The sequence below is a fragment of the Marmota monax genome, unplaced genomic scaffold (genome assembly GCF_021218885.2).
Source record: "Marmota monax isolate L192 unplaced genomic scaffold, Marmota_monax_Labrador192_F-V1.1 WCK01_AAM20220418_F8-fsc00051, whole genome shotgun sequence".
NCBI lineage: Eukaryota > Metazoa > Chordata > Mammalia > Rodentia > Sciuridae > Marmota > Marmota monax.
In genome coordinates this window covers 5,339,421-5,354,372 of record NW_026695202.1, presented here as the reverse complement: position 1 = coordinate 5,354,372, position 14,952 = coordinate 5,339,421, and the positions used below count along the sequence as shown (strand labels likewise).

General features: G+C 36.2%; 1 long non-coding RNA gene across 1 annotated transcript; it reads right to left on the bottom strand.

Moving 5' to 3' along the window:
* Positions 1-1,998: 1,998 nt before the first annotated feature.
* LOC124083092 (uncharacterized) lies at positions 1,999-14,542 on the bottom strand. Its single transcript, XR_006848614.2, has 2 exons — positions 14,487-14,542; positions 1,999-2,119 (listed from the first exon to the last, which is right to left on the bottom strand). It is a non-coding gene; the product is annotated as an uncharacterized LOC124083092 (long non-coding RNA).
* Between the last annotated feature and the right edge of the window lie 410 nt (positions 14,543-14,952).

Genomic DNA, 14,952 nt, shown 5'->3' with positions numbered 1-14,952 from the left:
AAAAGCAAATAGGAAATTGAAAAAAAAAATTATTCGTGAAAACTTACTGGAGATTCAAGACGGCAGATTAGAGGAAGGCTGCATTTCCATCCACTCCCTGGCTCAGGATTCAGGCAGAGGGAATACTGTTTTTAGCATGGTGGGAGAAAGAAGGAATTCACTGAAGTTCAATATTGAAGTGTCAAAAACAGAAACTCAGAGATTCAGGTGCATTGAACAAAGAACAAGAAAGAGACCATTGGGAACAAGCTGGTGGCGGCAGCCGTGACAGTGCCAGTTCACTGCTCAGGGGAGGACAGCACAAACCAAGAAACACAATGGGCAAATTTGGTCGGGAAAAACCTGCAGAATAGAAAAGCAGCCCAAACTGAGCTGATCCAAAGTCTGCAAAGCAAACTGGGGTTGGGAAAGCACTTGATGTCTCTCAACTGGCAAGCAGAGAGGTGAGACAGGAGCCACCTTGCAGAGGACAAGCTGCAGCTTGCTGCTGTGGGACCCTAGGAGATCACAGCATGTGGCCTAGGTTGTACCCAGCTGAATGAAAGAGTCAGAGAAGACCGTACCCAGGGAATTCAAGCCAGGTACAGAGGGGAGTGCCACTCACTTTCCCTTTGCATCTGGTGGCTCAAGTGACCAGCTGAAAAAGTCAGGGAAATGAACAGGCAGTGTGACTACTCAGGGACTAAGCCTGGGAAGGCCATATTTGTGGGCAGGGGAGTATGAGAGCTGTGGACGATTGGCTCTCTTCCTGGCCAGTAGAATTCTTGGGAGGCTCCTGAGATCCAGATTCTCAGCAGAGATCGGCATCAGCCTGGTCCTAGGGTGGTGTTGATCTCGTCTCTCCAACAGATACCACCCAACACAGTTCCTTAGGCCTGATTAGAGCTACGCCCCTATTGCCAGAACCCTCCACCTGGCATTCTGCATCAGCCCCACCTGGGAATGCATTGATGTGGTCCGTCTGGACAAGACTCCAGTCAACAGTACTTTCCAGTCCATCCTACTTTAAACTCATGAGGGGAGAAGGTGAAAAGCGATTTCAACCAGCTTCGGTTCAGGCCACTCCAGCTGGCAGCTTGATGAGCAAGAAGGGATCCACATAGCCCTTGCATATGTTCCTTACATATGTCCCCCATCCCCCTTCACTCAAGAAGAAATGAAAAGGAATGAGGCAGTTAGCACTCATTCTTGCCAATATTTTTGACTTCAGTGGAGGCGATTCCTGTATTTTTTATTAAGAATTTTTCCCTTCTTTTTTTTTTGAGTTCTTGCTGTGCTGATTGATTCATGAATATACATAGACATATTTGAAATTTGTTTCTTTTTTATTTTTAGCATTTTTATGATTGTTATTTTTCTTTGTCTTATCTTTTGAAGGTTAGAGTTTTAGTTTATTTTAGGTTTTTCTTTTCTCTTGTTTCTCCTCTAATAGTCAAATTCTCTTGTTCTTTCTCTCTCCATTTACTTACTTTGTCTTTTTATTTATGTTTCTATTCCTTCTTCATAGCTGTCACTTGCTACATCTCTCTTGTTTTCTCTTGGTTCACATTTTCAGCATCCTAAACTTCACCTTCCTGTCACATGTCTTTTCTCTTAGTGAACTGCATCTTTACCATCTTTGGAACTATTTGGTTTATATCTTTGCCCCCACCATTCATGTTGTTGCAGTTCTTAAGACTGTGGATGGTGTAGTTGGCAGCTGCTGTTTACTTTAATGTCAGATTGAGTTCACAGCTATTTACTGGTTTTGCTGTTGGCAATTGCGGACCCCGCCCCCATTCCTGTTTGGGTGGTAGTTACAAGATCTCATAGAAGGCACCAGGTATTTATTTTAATGTTGTATATTTTTTGCTTTTGTTGTTGCTATTATGATTACCCCTTTTCTGTGCGGTGCTGGGACTCTACTGAGACACTACAAGTTCACAGGGTAGAGTCTCTGCTGCTAAACTAACCCCAGACAAAAGTTAGTACACCTGTTCCACATACCAATTAGCCATGTTCAAACTGTAGTGATACTTTAATCCAAAGATCAGAAGAGACAATCCTCCCCCAAATAATAACCATGTCCAAAGTTGGAAAGCTAGGGGGATCCCTCAGGTCCATTCATGGGCATCAACTCCTACAGCAAAAAAAAAACAGAGAATTAACACAAAGGTTATGAACACCATGTATACAAGAGATCTCAATCTACATCACTTCGGAATATACAGAATTGTTAAGAAAAGCAATCATAGAGGGTTACCCCACACACCCAACTGTATACAATACAACTGCCCAATCTACAAGAAGGACACCACTCTTTATAGACCTACAGGAAAAGTGAAATCCTAAAGCTCTGAAATAATATACATTGTATCAAATTACACTAATCATCACCAAATAACTAGCAAGGAAACTATACTGCAAACCCATTTATATATTAGAAAATTTGAAACCACCTGATATTCCAGAACACTTTGGCAAAGGAATGCTGTTCCCCGAAAAGGCCCACACATAAACATGAAAGCTAAATCCCTCCCAATATACCCAAAAACCCCACACAGGAATAAAAGAAATATGAATAAATGAGGAATCAAGGGAACTTCTTAACTTCATAATTCACTTGTAACTTGCCCCAAAGATATTATTGAAGTGGATGAAACACCAGATAAAGAGTTCAAAAGAATGATTATAAAAAGAGTTGATGACTCCCAAGAGAGCACAGAAAAACAACAAAACAATTGAAAGAATTAAGGAAGTCAGTACAGGGTATAAATGAGAAATTCAAAAAGGAGATAGAGATATTGAATAAGAACCCAACAGAAATCTTAGAAATGAAAGATACAATAAATTAAATAAAATGCTGCAACATGCACAGCCATTAATTCAGAAAACCAGTGAGGGGTGATGGGGGTTAAGAAAGAGAGGTCAGGTTCAAGATTCTGATCTTGGGTAGAGAAGCAGTGACACAGAGCTGGCCCAGCACATTTATCATATAGGGTCTTATAATCAGAAAGTTAAAGGCTATAGAGGCATTTTGTGTGTGTGTGTGTGTGTGTGCCCGCGCGCGCGCGTGTGCGCGGGCTCTCTCCCTTTGCACGCGTGTTTGCACGTGCCCGCTAGAAAGTCACAGGGCTAGAAGCATTTTTTTGTAGCTATTCCACTGTTGCAACATTAGGAGCTTCCTGAGGAACCCAGAAAGCCCATTGTCCAAAGTTTCTATTAAGCAGGCAGGCTTGGAAGTTACAGCACTGGTGAAACATTGTAGTTATCTTGCTATGCTCAGAATCTTCTATCCGAGAGTCAGGGTCTGGGATTCAAGGTTAAAATTGATATCTCTGGAGGTTTGCCCAGAGAGACCAAGGGCCGGCATCACCACAGCAACCAGGAAATATGAACCCTGTGCTTTTGCACAGGGGACTCCCAGCACAAGTGCACCACAACCATGAGATAATCACACACCTTGATTCATATCACCACTTCCCACAGTTCCCAGAGCTAAAAGATAAAGTGGCCAACCTTAAACATTCAGCCAGTATTAAAGAAAATAAGTAACCATGACCAGAACAAACAAATACTCTGGGACAACATTAAGAGTACAAATGTAAGAATCAATGAACTCAAAGAGGGTTGTGAGATGCAGGCTAAGGCATGAATAACCTCTTCAAGGAAATAATAACAAAACAATTTTCAAACCTTGAGAATGAGAACAGACATCCAGATACAGGAGGCATTCAAAACTCCAATGGATAAGATCAAAACAAGAACCTCTCAACACAATATAATTAAAATATCTAACATATGGAGCAAGTGTAGAATTTTAGAAACCTCAAGAAAAAAAAATGTCAGGCCACATTGAGAGGCAAGAAAATTAGAATTAATTCTGATTTCTCAGCACAAAAAATGCTGAGAGAACATTATAAGCCAGGAGCGTTTGGAATAATGTGCTTTAAGTCCTGAAAGAAAATAACCATCAACCAAGATTGCTATATCCAGCAAAGCTGTCCTTCAAAATTGAAGTAGAAATAAAAATCTTCCAAGGTAAGCAAAAACTAAAAGAATTCATGACTACTAAGCTGAAACTACAGAAAATACTTAAAGAAGTACTGCACACAGAAGAAATAAAAAACAAACCTAGAGCTCACAACAGACAAAACTCATTTGAAAAGTAACGAAGCAAATAAGAAACAGGACCAAATTAAATGTTAGAAATAAACCACATGGCAGGAACTAATAAACATCTCTCTATAACAGCATTGAATATAAATGGTCTCTGCTGTCCAATTAAAAGACCCCACAGGCCAAATTGATGAGAAAGAAGATCCAACTATAACCAGGTACAGTGACACATGCCTATAATCCCAGCAGCTCGGGAGGCTGAGGCAGGAGGATCATGAGTTCAAAACCAGCCTCAGCAAATTAGTGAGGCTTTAAGCAACTGAATGAGACCCTGTCTCTAAATAAAATATTAAAAATGGGGGTATGGTGTGTGGCTCAGTGGTTATGTACCCTGGGTTCAATCCCTGATACAAAAAATATCCAACTATATGTTGTTGATAAGAGATTCATCTTATAAGCAAAGAGAGCCATAGGCTAAAAGTTAAACGATGGATATTGATATAATATTCAAATTAAGCCCTAAAACAAGCTGGAGTAGCTACTTTCATATCCAACAGAGCAGACTTCAAACCAAAATTAATCAGAAGAGACAAAAAAGATCATACTTGTAAAGGGAAAAGTCCAACAAGATGATATAAAAATAGTAAATATTTATGCCCCAAACATTGGTGCAATTAATTATATAAAGCAGACACTACTCAAATTAAAGATGCAAACTCCAGTGCAATAATACTGGATGACTTCAACACCCCTCTCTCACCAATTGATAGGTCATCCAGACGTAAATTTGGTAAAGATTCTTCATACTTAAAAAATAATATTAATCAAAGGGACTTATCAGACATCTACAAACTATTTCATCCTACAACAGCCAAATTTGCTTTCTTCTCAGCAGCTGATGGAAAGTTCCCCAAAATAGACCATATTTTAAGCCACAAAGAAACTCTTAACAAATGCCACCCCCAAAATATACAATTCTTTGTATCTTATCTGATCATAAAGAAATGAAATTAGAAATCAGCCCCCCCCCCAAAAAAAAACCCTACAGAACTAAATAAACACATGGAGACTGAGCAATATATTTCTTAATGATAAATGAGTGACAAAAGAAATCAGGGGAAGAACTTTAAAATTCTTAGAATCAAATGAGAATAGTTTTACAACATACCAGAACTTCTAGAACCCTATGAAGGCAGTTCCAAGAGAAAACTTTATAGCTATACAAAAAAACAAAAAAATAATGCCTCTCAGGACCCTGGAAAAACAAGAACTCATTCCAAAACCAGTACAAGGAAGGAAAGAATTAAGATCAGAGCCAAAATCAATGAAATAGAGAATTAAAAAAAGATACAAGGGATCGATGAAGTGATGAGTTGATTCTTTGAAAATATAAACAAGGTTGATAAACCTTTAGCCAAACTAACCAAAAGAAACAGAGAAGGCCCAAATTAATAAAATTATAAATGAAAAAGGAGAAATCCCCACAGACATGACAGAAATCCAGATGATCATTAGGGATGATATTGAAAAATTTATACTCCAATAAACTGGAAAACCTGTAAGAAATTAGTATATTTCTAGACACATAGGACCTGTGAAAGTCGAATCAAGAAGACATAGAAAACCTAAACAAATCAATATGTAGCAATAACATAGCAGTAATAAGAATTCTTCCAAAAGAGAAAAGTCCAGGATCAGAATTTAGATTCTCAGCTAAATTCTATTCACATTTAAGAACTACTGTCGATGTTCCTCAAATTATTCCATAAAATAGAAAGGGATAGGACACTTCCAAATTCAATCTATGAAGCCAGTTTCACCCTTAAACCAAAAACCAGGACACATCAAGGGAAAAAAATATACAGCAGATCAATATCCCTGATGAACTTAGACTCAAAAATTCTTAATAAAATATTAGCAAATGATATTTAAAAACATATTAAGAAGACTGTACATCATGACTGAGATGGTTTTATCCCAGGGTTGCAGGCATGGTTTAACATACACAAATCAATAAATGTCATTCACCACATAAGTAGAATTAAGGACAAAAATCACATAGTCATCTCAATAGATGCAGAGAAATCCTTTGACAAAATTCAGCGCCTATTCATAATAAAACCACTGAAGAAACTAACAATAAAAGGAACTTACCCCAATATTGTAAAACCTATATAAAACAAATCAAAGCCAGCATCATAGTTAATGGGGAAAAACTAAAAGTATATATTTTTTTAATCTGGAATAAGACAAGGATGTCCATTGTCTTTAATCATATTTAATATGGTATTTAGAAATTCTAGCCAGAGCAATTAGGCAACACAAGGAAATAAAAGGGATTCAAATGGAAAGGAGAAAATCATATTATCACTGATTGCCAACGATACAATTCTATTCTAAAAAGACCCCAAAATCTCCACCAAAAGACTGCCAGATCTAATAAACAAATTCAGAAAAGTAGCAGGGTACAAAATCATCATATAAAAAACATTTTTACTGTATACTGATAATGAATCTGCTGAGAAAGAAATCAGAAAAAAAAAATCTCATTCCTAATAGTCTTAAGAAAAAGCCCTAAGAATAAATCTAACCAAGGAGGTTAAAGACCTCTACAATAAAAACTATATAAAACATTGAAGAAAAAAATTGAAGACCTCAGAAGGTGGAAAGACCTCTCATGTTCATGGACAGGCAAAACTAACGTTGTTAAAATGGCCATATTATGAAAAGCAGTATACAGATTCTGTGCAATCCCTATCAAAATACCAATGACATTCTTCACAGAACTAGAAAAACAGTCCTAAAATTCATTTGGAAAAATAAAAGACTCAGAATAATCCAAGAAATTTCTAAGGAAAAAAAAAAAAGCAATTCTGGAGGTATCAGAAGATCTGGCTTCAAATTCTACTACAGAGCTATAGTAACAAAAACTGCATGGTACTGGCATAAAAACAAACACACAGACCATGGAGCAAATAAATGACACAGAGGCGAACCCACACAGAGACAATCATCTGATTCTTAACCAGGGGGCAAAAAACATACATTGGAGAAAAGACAACCTTTTTAATAAACAGTGCTGGGAAAACTGGTTATCATATGTTCAAGAATGAGACTAGAGACTTATCTCTCACCCTGCACAAAATTCAACTTAAAATGAATCAAAAACCTAGGAATTAGACCAGAAACTAGGCAACCCCTAGAAGAAAACAGAGGCTCAATATTCCAATGTATAGATTCAGGCAATGACTTCCTAAATAGGACCCCTAAAGCTCGAGACATAATACCAAGAATTAATAAATGGGATGGTATCAAATTAAAAAGCTGCTGAATAAACTATTAAAAATGTGAAGGAAGAACCCACAGAATGTGAGAAAATCTTTGCTAGCTACTTTTCTGACAGGATTAATATCCAGAACATATCAAAAAACTTAAAAACATCAAATAATCCAATGAATAAATGGGAAAATGAACTAAACGGACACTTCTCAAAAGAATGAACACAAATGTCCAAAAACACATGAAAAAGTGTTAAACATCATTAGCAATTAGGGAAATGAAAATCAAAACTACACTGAGATTTCATCTCACTCCAGGTAGACTGGCAGTCATCAAGAATACGAGCAGTAAGAAATTCTGGAGAGGATATAGAGAAAGCAGAACACATTTATATTGTTGCTTGGGTTGTAAATCAGTACAACTACTATGGAAATCAGTATGGAGGTTTCTCAAAAAAGTAGAAATGGAGCCACCACATGATCCAGCTATAGCACTCCTCAGTATGGATCTTAAAGAATTAAATTCATCATACTATAGCAATACATGCATACCCATGTTTATAGCTGCACAACTTACAGTAGCCAAACAACAGAGCCACTCAGGGGTCCATCAAGAGATGAACGGATGAAGAAAACGTGGTACACATATGCAATTTGTTGAATTTAATCATAAAGAAGAATGAATCTTTATTTAATCATAAAGAAGAATGAAATTACGTCATTTTCAGGAGAATGGATGGAACTTGAGAACATTATGTCAAGCAAAATAAGACAAACTTAGAAAGTCAACGGTAATGTGTTTTCTCCTATGTAGAAGATAGAGAGGAAAAGGTAAAAGAAAGATGGGGGAAAGAATCTCATGAAAATCAAAGGGTAAATGAAAAGAATAGTGGAAAGATACCCAAGGAGGGAGGAGGGAAGGGGAAGGGGAAATATTGGAGAATGATGTTTGGTCAAATGATATTGTTATATTGTTCATGTACAAATATGTAACAATGAATCCCACTTATGTACAGCTAGAATGAATCAATTAAAATATGGGGAAAAAAACCTGCTGAACTTTGAGTAAGAACAGGAGTCTATGATGTTTTTGCCTAGAACTACACCCATCCTTCCTCTTAGATCATGGCACAGCAGGGCTATCAGGGTGGAGCAATCTGTGCGTATCAGTAGCCTTTTTGCTGGAGAGGACTCAATGTGGAGCAGAGGGAAGAAAACCTGTGCTCAGAAATATTGACAGAAAAAAAAACTTGGCAGGAAACAAACAGGAAAAACTCAGAGTTATGATAATTTGAAGTTGCACAGCTGATGGAATGAATGGCAGATCTGGGGACTAACCAGAAATTTAGCATGTAGAATCTGTATGTGAACATCACAAAAGCTAGACAAGCTCTCACACATCCCCAGCTGACTGGGAGCCTGCGCACATAGATCCAAGAAGATCAGTGACCCCAGGTAACATGAGCACAAAGAGATCTTCACTTGGACACATAATAATCAAACTATTGAAATATGGAAACAAAGACAAAAAAATCTTAAAAATGGCAAGCAGAAAATGAATTGTCACCTCTGGAAAACAGAAGTATGACTAGCAACTGACTTCTTTATCAGAAACAATAGAGGTCAGGAAGAAGTGGAATGATATATTCAAAATGCTAAGAGAATAAATCGTGGGAGCAAAGCTATTCTTCAAAAGTGATGGCAAAATAGTATTACCTCCTGTTTAAAAATTGAGTGAGTTTTGCTAGGACACTTGCTCTGTGGGGAATACTAAAGGAAGTTCTTCAGGCCGAAAAATAATGACACAAAATGGTAAGTTGAATGGACAGAAAGAGTTAAATGTTAAATATGTGTGTAAATATAAAAATATGTGTAAACATAGTTTATCTCTACTTTCCCCTTAATTTCTCTAGAAGACATTATTGTAGCTGGTCATGGTGGTGCATACGTGTAATAACAGGTGCATGGGAAGCTGAGGCAGGAGGATCACAAGTTAAAGACCAGCATGGGAAACTTAGTGGGATCCTGCCTCAAAATTTAAAAAATTTAAAAGAGCTGGGAATGTATCTCAGTGGCAAGTGTCCCCAGGTTCAATCCCCAGTACAACAACATAAAGACAATAAAAGAAAGAAGGGAGGAAGGAAGGAAAGACAGATGGACAGACAGACAAACATAATATTGTCTAAATCAATAATTATAGCACTGTATTATTTGGTTTAAAATATATAGAGATATATATGACAATAATAGTACAGGAAGTGTGAATATAATAGAAATTTAGACAAGCAAAATTGCTAATTTTACTCAATTAAGTCAAGAATAACCTCAGGTAAAATGAAGTAAGTTAACATACATGTTATAATTCTTAAACCAACCCATTATATAACTGAAAATAACACTCATTAAGAAAACAGTTAAAAAACTAAAAATACGTAGTTTAAAAACATGACCCCATTAGGGAAATACAAATTATAGGCATAATGAAATATACTTCACATCTATTGAATGATTGCAATTTTAAAATAATAATAAGTTTTAGCAAAGACAGAGAAATTAGAATCCACACACATTGCAGGTAAGAATATAAAATGGTGCAGATGCTGTGGAATACTGGTGGTTCTTCAAAAATTTAAACAGAATCACCACGTAACACACAATTTCTCTCCTGGGCCCATAGTCTAAAGAAAGAAAAATAAGTCTTCAAAGAATTATTTGTACACAAAAGTTTCATACCAGCACACATTGTAGTAGTCAGTGATGAATGTGATAAAAGTGTCCATCAACATATTCATAAACAAACAAACTGCTATAGATACATACAATGGAATATTATTCAGTCTTTAAAAAGAAGTACAGATAAATACTTCAATTTGGATGAATCTCAAAAACATTACACTAAGAAAAAGAAGCTGGACACTGGGTCAAACATTATATGATTTAATTTTTATGAGATATACAAATAGGGTAAATCCATAAATACCTAAAAAAATTGTTGCAATCGGTTGGGGTTTAGAGGGGGGATAGGGAGTAAATACTTATTTAATATGAGGTCTTCCTTTGGGCATATATACAAATGATGGTTGCACAACAATATGAACATATCATACACTTTAAAATGGTTAATTTTACACTACATGAATTTCATCACAATTTAAAAAATTAAAACATGATTCTATATATTGAAAATCCTAAGGAATTTTCTCCCACAATTTTTTATCTGTTCTTTCTAGATATGGATGACAGTAGAGTGTAATTTGACATCTTATACATGCATCAAATAAATATGACTTGTTCCAATTAGGATCCCATTATTGTGGTTGTATATGATGTGGAGTTACATGGGTCACATATTCACATGTGAGGATAGGAAAGATAATGTCTGATTCATTCTCCTGTCTTTTCTATTCCCATTCCCCCACCCCGTCCCTTCATTCCCCTTTATCTAGTCCAGTGAACTTCTAATCTTCCCCTCCATTGTTGTGAGTTAGCATCTACTTATCAGGGAAAACATTCTGCCTTTGGTGTAAGGGGACTGGCTATTTCACTTAGCATGATATTCTCTAGTTCCATCCATTTACAGGCAAATGCCACAATTCCATTCTTCTTTATGGCTGAGTAATATTCCATTATGTGTATATACCACATTTTCTTTTTCCATTCATCTACTGTAGGGCAAATAGGTTTGTTCCATAGCTTGGTTACTGTGAATTGAGTTGCTATAAACATTGATGTGACTGTATACTGATTGTATACTGATTTTAAGTCCTTTGGGTATAAGCTGAAGAATGGGATAACTGGGTCAAATGGTGGTTCCACTCCAAGTTTTCTGAGGAATCTCCATACTGCTTTCCAGAGTGGTTGTCCCATAAGTTTTTAGCTCTATTAGAATTGATAGATGATTTTAGCAAGCTTGCAGAAAACAAAACTAATATAGAAAAGTCAATTGTATTTACATATGCTAGCAACAATTTCAAAATGAAATTAAGAAAACAACTTCACAATAACATCAAAAAGAACAAAATATTTGACTTTGAAAATAAAATATTTTCCAATTACATATCTGATAAAGGACTGATATCTAGAATATATAACTTTTACAACTCTTAGAAGCATTCAACTTTAAAAATGCCCAAACATTTGAATAGACATATTGCCAAAAAAGATACACATATAGCTAATAACCATATGAAAAGACACTTCACACAATTAATCATTATGAAAATGCAAATTCAAACTATAATGAGTGTTGGCAAGAATTTGGGAAAGGTGGCACCCGCACACATTGTTGTTGAGAGTGTAGAATGGTTTGGCCACTTCACAAAACAGTATGTAGTTTCTTAGAAAGTTAAAAATAAACTTTCTGTACAACTCAGCAATTCCATTATTAGGTATCTACCCAAGAGAAATGAAACGTATGCATATGTATAATGAATGTTGGTAGCAGCATTATTCATAATAGCCAGAAAGTATTTAAAAAAACCCAAATGTCCATTAACGGATCAATTGATAAATAAAATGTGTTATATTCATACAATGGAATACTATTTGACAGCCAAAAGAAACTATTGATCTGTGCTCCTGGATGAATAAACCTAAGAAACATGATTATAAGTGATCACATCTAAACACAGAAGACTACATATTGTATGATACTGTTTATATAAAATCTCCAGAGAAGTGGAATCTTAGAGCTCATCAGTACTACCTGGGGTTCAAGGTGAGAGAGAAGATTTCCTGCAAATTGACACAAAAGAACATTGCAGGATAATGAGAACATTTTAAAAGGAAATTGTGGTCATGGTTGCACAATTTACTACAAAAACATCAAATTGTATCCTTTTGGTGAATGCTATAATATGGAAATTGTATTTCAACAAAGGTGTTAAAAAGTGATGTACTTTTTGAAGTAGTAATTCCACTTCTATTTATTTTTACAATCATAACCATCGATGTGATTAAAGTTTTTGCCCTAGGGATGTTTATCACAGCTTCATTGAAAAAACAGTGAACAATCTGAAATAAATGGTTCAACATTATATAATGATTAAATAAAATGTATGGCTTTATAGATGAATATTATAGACTGTTATAATACTATACAATAGTGTGTATACCATTATGCATCTTAATATGAAATGCAATTATGAAGCATAAAATATTTTCAAGACATTCTGTTAAATTAAAAAATGAGATTATAAAAATAATAGGATGATTTCATTAAAAAATAAATATATGCATAGAAATGAGTCTGGGAGGGTATTCACCAAAATTATATCTGGATGATGGCATTGTGAGTGATGACTTTAGTTCTTTTTATCTTTGCTTACTTGCATCTTGGCATTTTTATATGATACAGATATTTATGAAAAAAAAAATACAACAGTTAAAGGAAAGTTCTGTGAGGCTGGTGTGGCTCATCAGCACAGCAGGAAAATGGAATGATTTGTCTACCTGGATCTCTTCCTCACCTCAACAAGCAAATTCCTGCACAAATATCCCCTCCATTACACTGGATTCAATTACTGGACCTCACACTTGCTACATAAGTTCTTGTAGTTGATACGTGCTTTTGTGACATATCATCTCCCATCATTCCTTTGGTCCTTATGATAACCCCCTGAGCAACAAGAACACACACACACACACATAAAAATAATATTTTATTTAAATATTAATATATTTGTATATACTAGTCTATATATTATACATGTTGGCAATTAGTATATACTTATTTCTATATGTAGTGTTATAATTAATACATATTTTATATGTATACACATATATTCCTCATTTGTTTTTCTGAACAAACTCCCAGGGACCTGTTATTATCCCTATTGTATAGGCTAGGAGAAAAAAAATAAAAGCAGTCACAGGTCAAGGGATTGGCCAAGTTACCTTCTTATCTCCATTTCAGAAACCAGAAAACAAGAACCGAGCCGCACAAAGGTTTGACGTGTGGCAAAATCACACAGTTAAAATCAGAACTTCAGCTTTCCATGAGAATGAGTCATTATTATGATGTCCTGTCCGGAATCTTCTATATTGTTTGAATGCTGACTTTTTTTCGGAAGTGGGGAAATAATGGGTGTTGGCATAAATGGATTTATTTCTGTGCCAGCAGCAAGTAGCAGAGGTTGAAAGAAGTGTGGACGCCTTCCAACAGTTTGTCTAGAGGTGCTTGGCCTACTTTCTCTCCTCATGGAGTTTGGTACTTTTAAAAGGTGATTTTCTTTCTTCACTTAGACCTTAATTCGGATTTGAGTAAGTGCAAGTCACCGTGCTGTGTTTGTGTAAACAGCTTAATACGAATCGTTCAAGACTATTTGTTGCTGGATTTAAGGCCCAAACTGTAATGTTAAACATAAAAATATAATAGCTTGAAGTTTTCCTTTTGGAATCCAAACATTTCAAACATCTAAACACAGGCTTGTGTGTATTCAGGAGCTTACGCTGCCTTGTAGGCACTATAAATATGAGCATGCCTATTTGCACAGCCAGGAGAAGTAACAAGAAAAGCAGTTGTTGATCTTACAGCTGTCAAACTCAGCAATAAATATCTATTTTTATTGAGTGCTTACTGTGCACTGGGGCTTAGTACTTTTTTGTATGCAGGGTCCTATGAAATCCTCTTTCCAAGCATCCTCTGAGGTTGCTACCATTTTTATCCCCTTTTCATTGATGAGGAAACTAATTCCTGTAGACACAGTAATAACTTACTCAAGGTCGGATGGCTAGCATGTGGCACGGATAGAATTCAAACTCAGAGCTGTTGGACTCAAGCTATATTCTAGAGTCGATTCTAATGTTGAACTTTATTCTGCCTGCTCTGATAATTATGATCTTAGGTGTCTGTTCCTCTTTGAAAACTTAACAACATCAACTAAGTTTATTCCCAGAATATCCACAAAAACCTCTAAAGAAATTAGAAATACTGCATTTGTATATTGTATCTATTTTAACCCAAAGTCTCATGCATGATGGAGGTACCAACTTGCTGAAGTTGAAGGTTAAATGGCTGGCAAGGATTAGAATCACAGATATTTAAAATTCATGGACTCATCCAACTCAGATTTCTACCTGGTTATGGGAGTTATCAGGCCTTGTACTAACCTCTGGGCATCTGGATTTGACGGGACGTGGTCCTGACATCAAGGGGTTCATGGTCTAGCAGAGACAGAAGCATAGAAACACAGTATTACACATATATTACACATATTACACGTAACACAATATTGCACGTGTTACAGTGGTGACGGCTGATGTTTAACATCTTTAACCTCTGAGATGGCACTGGCCTTGACCAGCCGAGTAGCACATAAACTACAGCCGTGCCTGAATTCCCACTAGTAAATGGCAGTTTTGAAGAGTAATACCTGGGAGAGAGGAAAGACTTCAAAGCAAGGGAGGAGCTGATGACTCAAATATTAAAAAGTGAGTCACATTTCACCAGGTAAAGAAGAGCCCAAAGGAAAAATGGGCCATGGAGGTTGGGAAGTGGGTGTCTACTGGGATGGAAGGAGGTAAACTGGGGAAGGCAGATGGCAGCAGCATTCTGAAGGGCCTTGAATATCCCTTG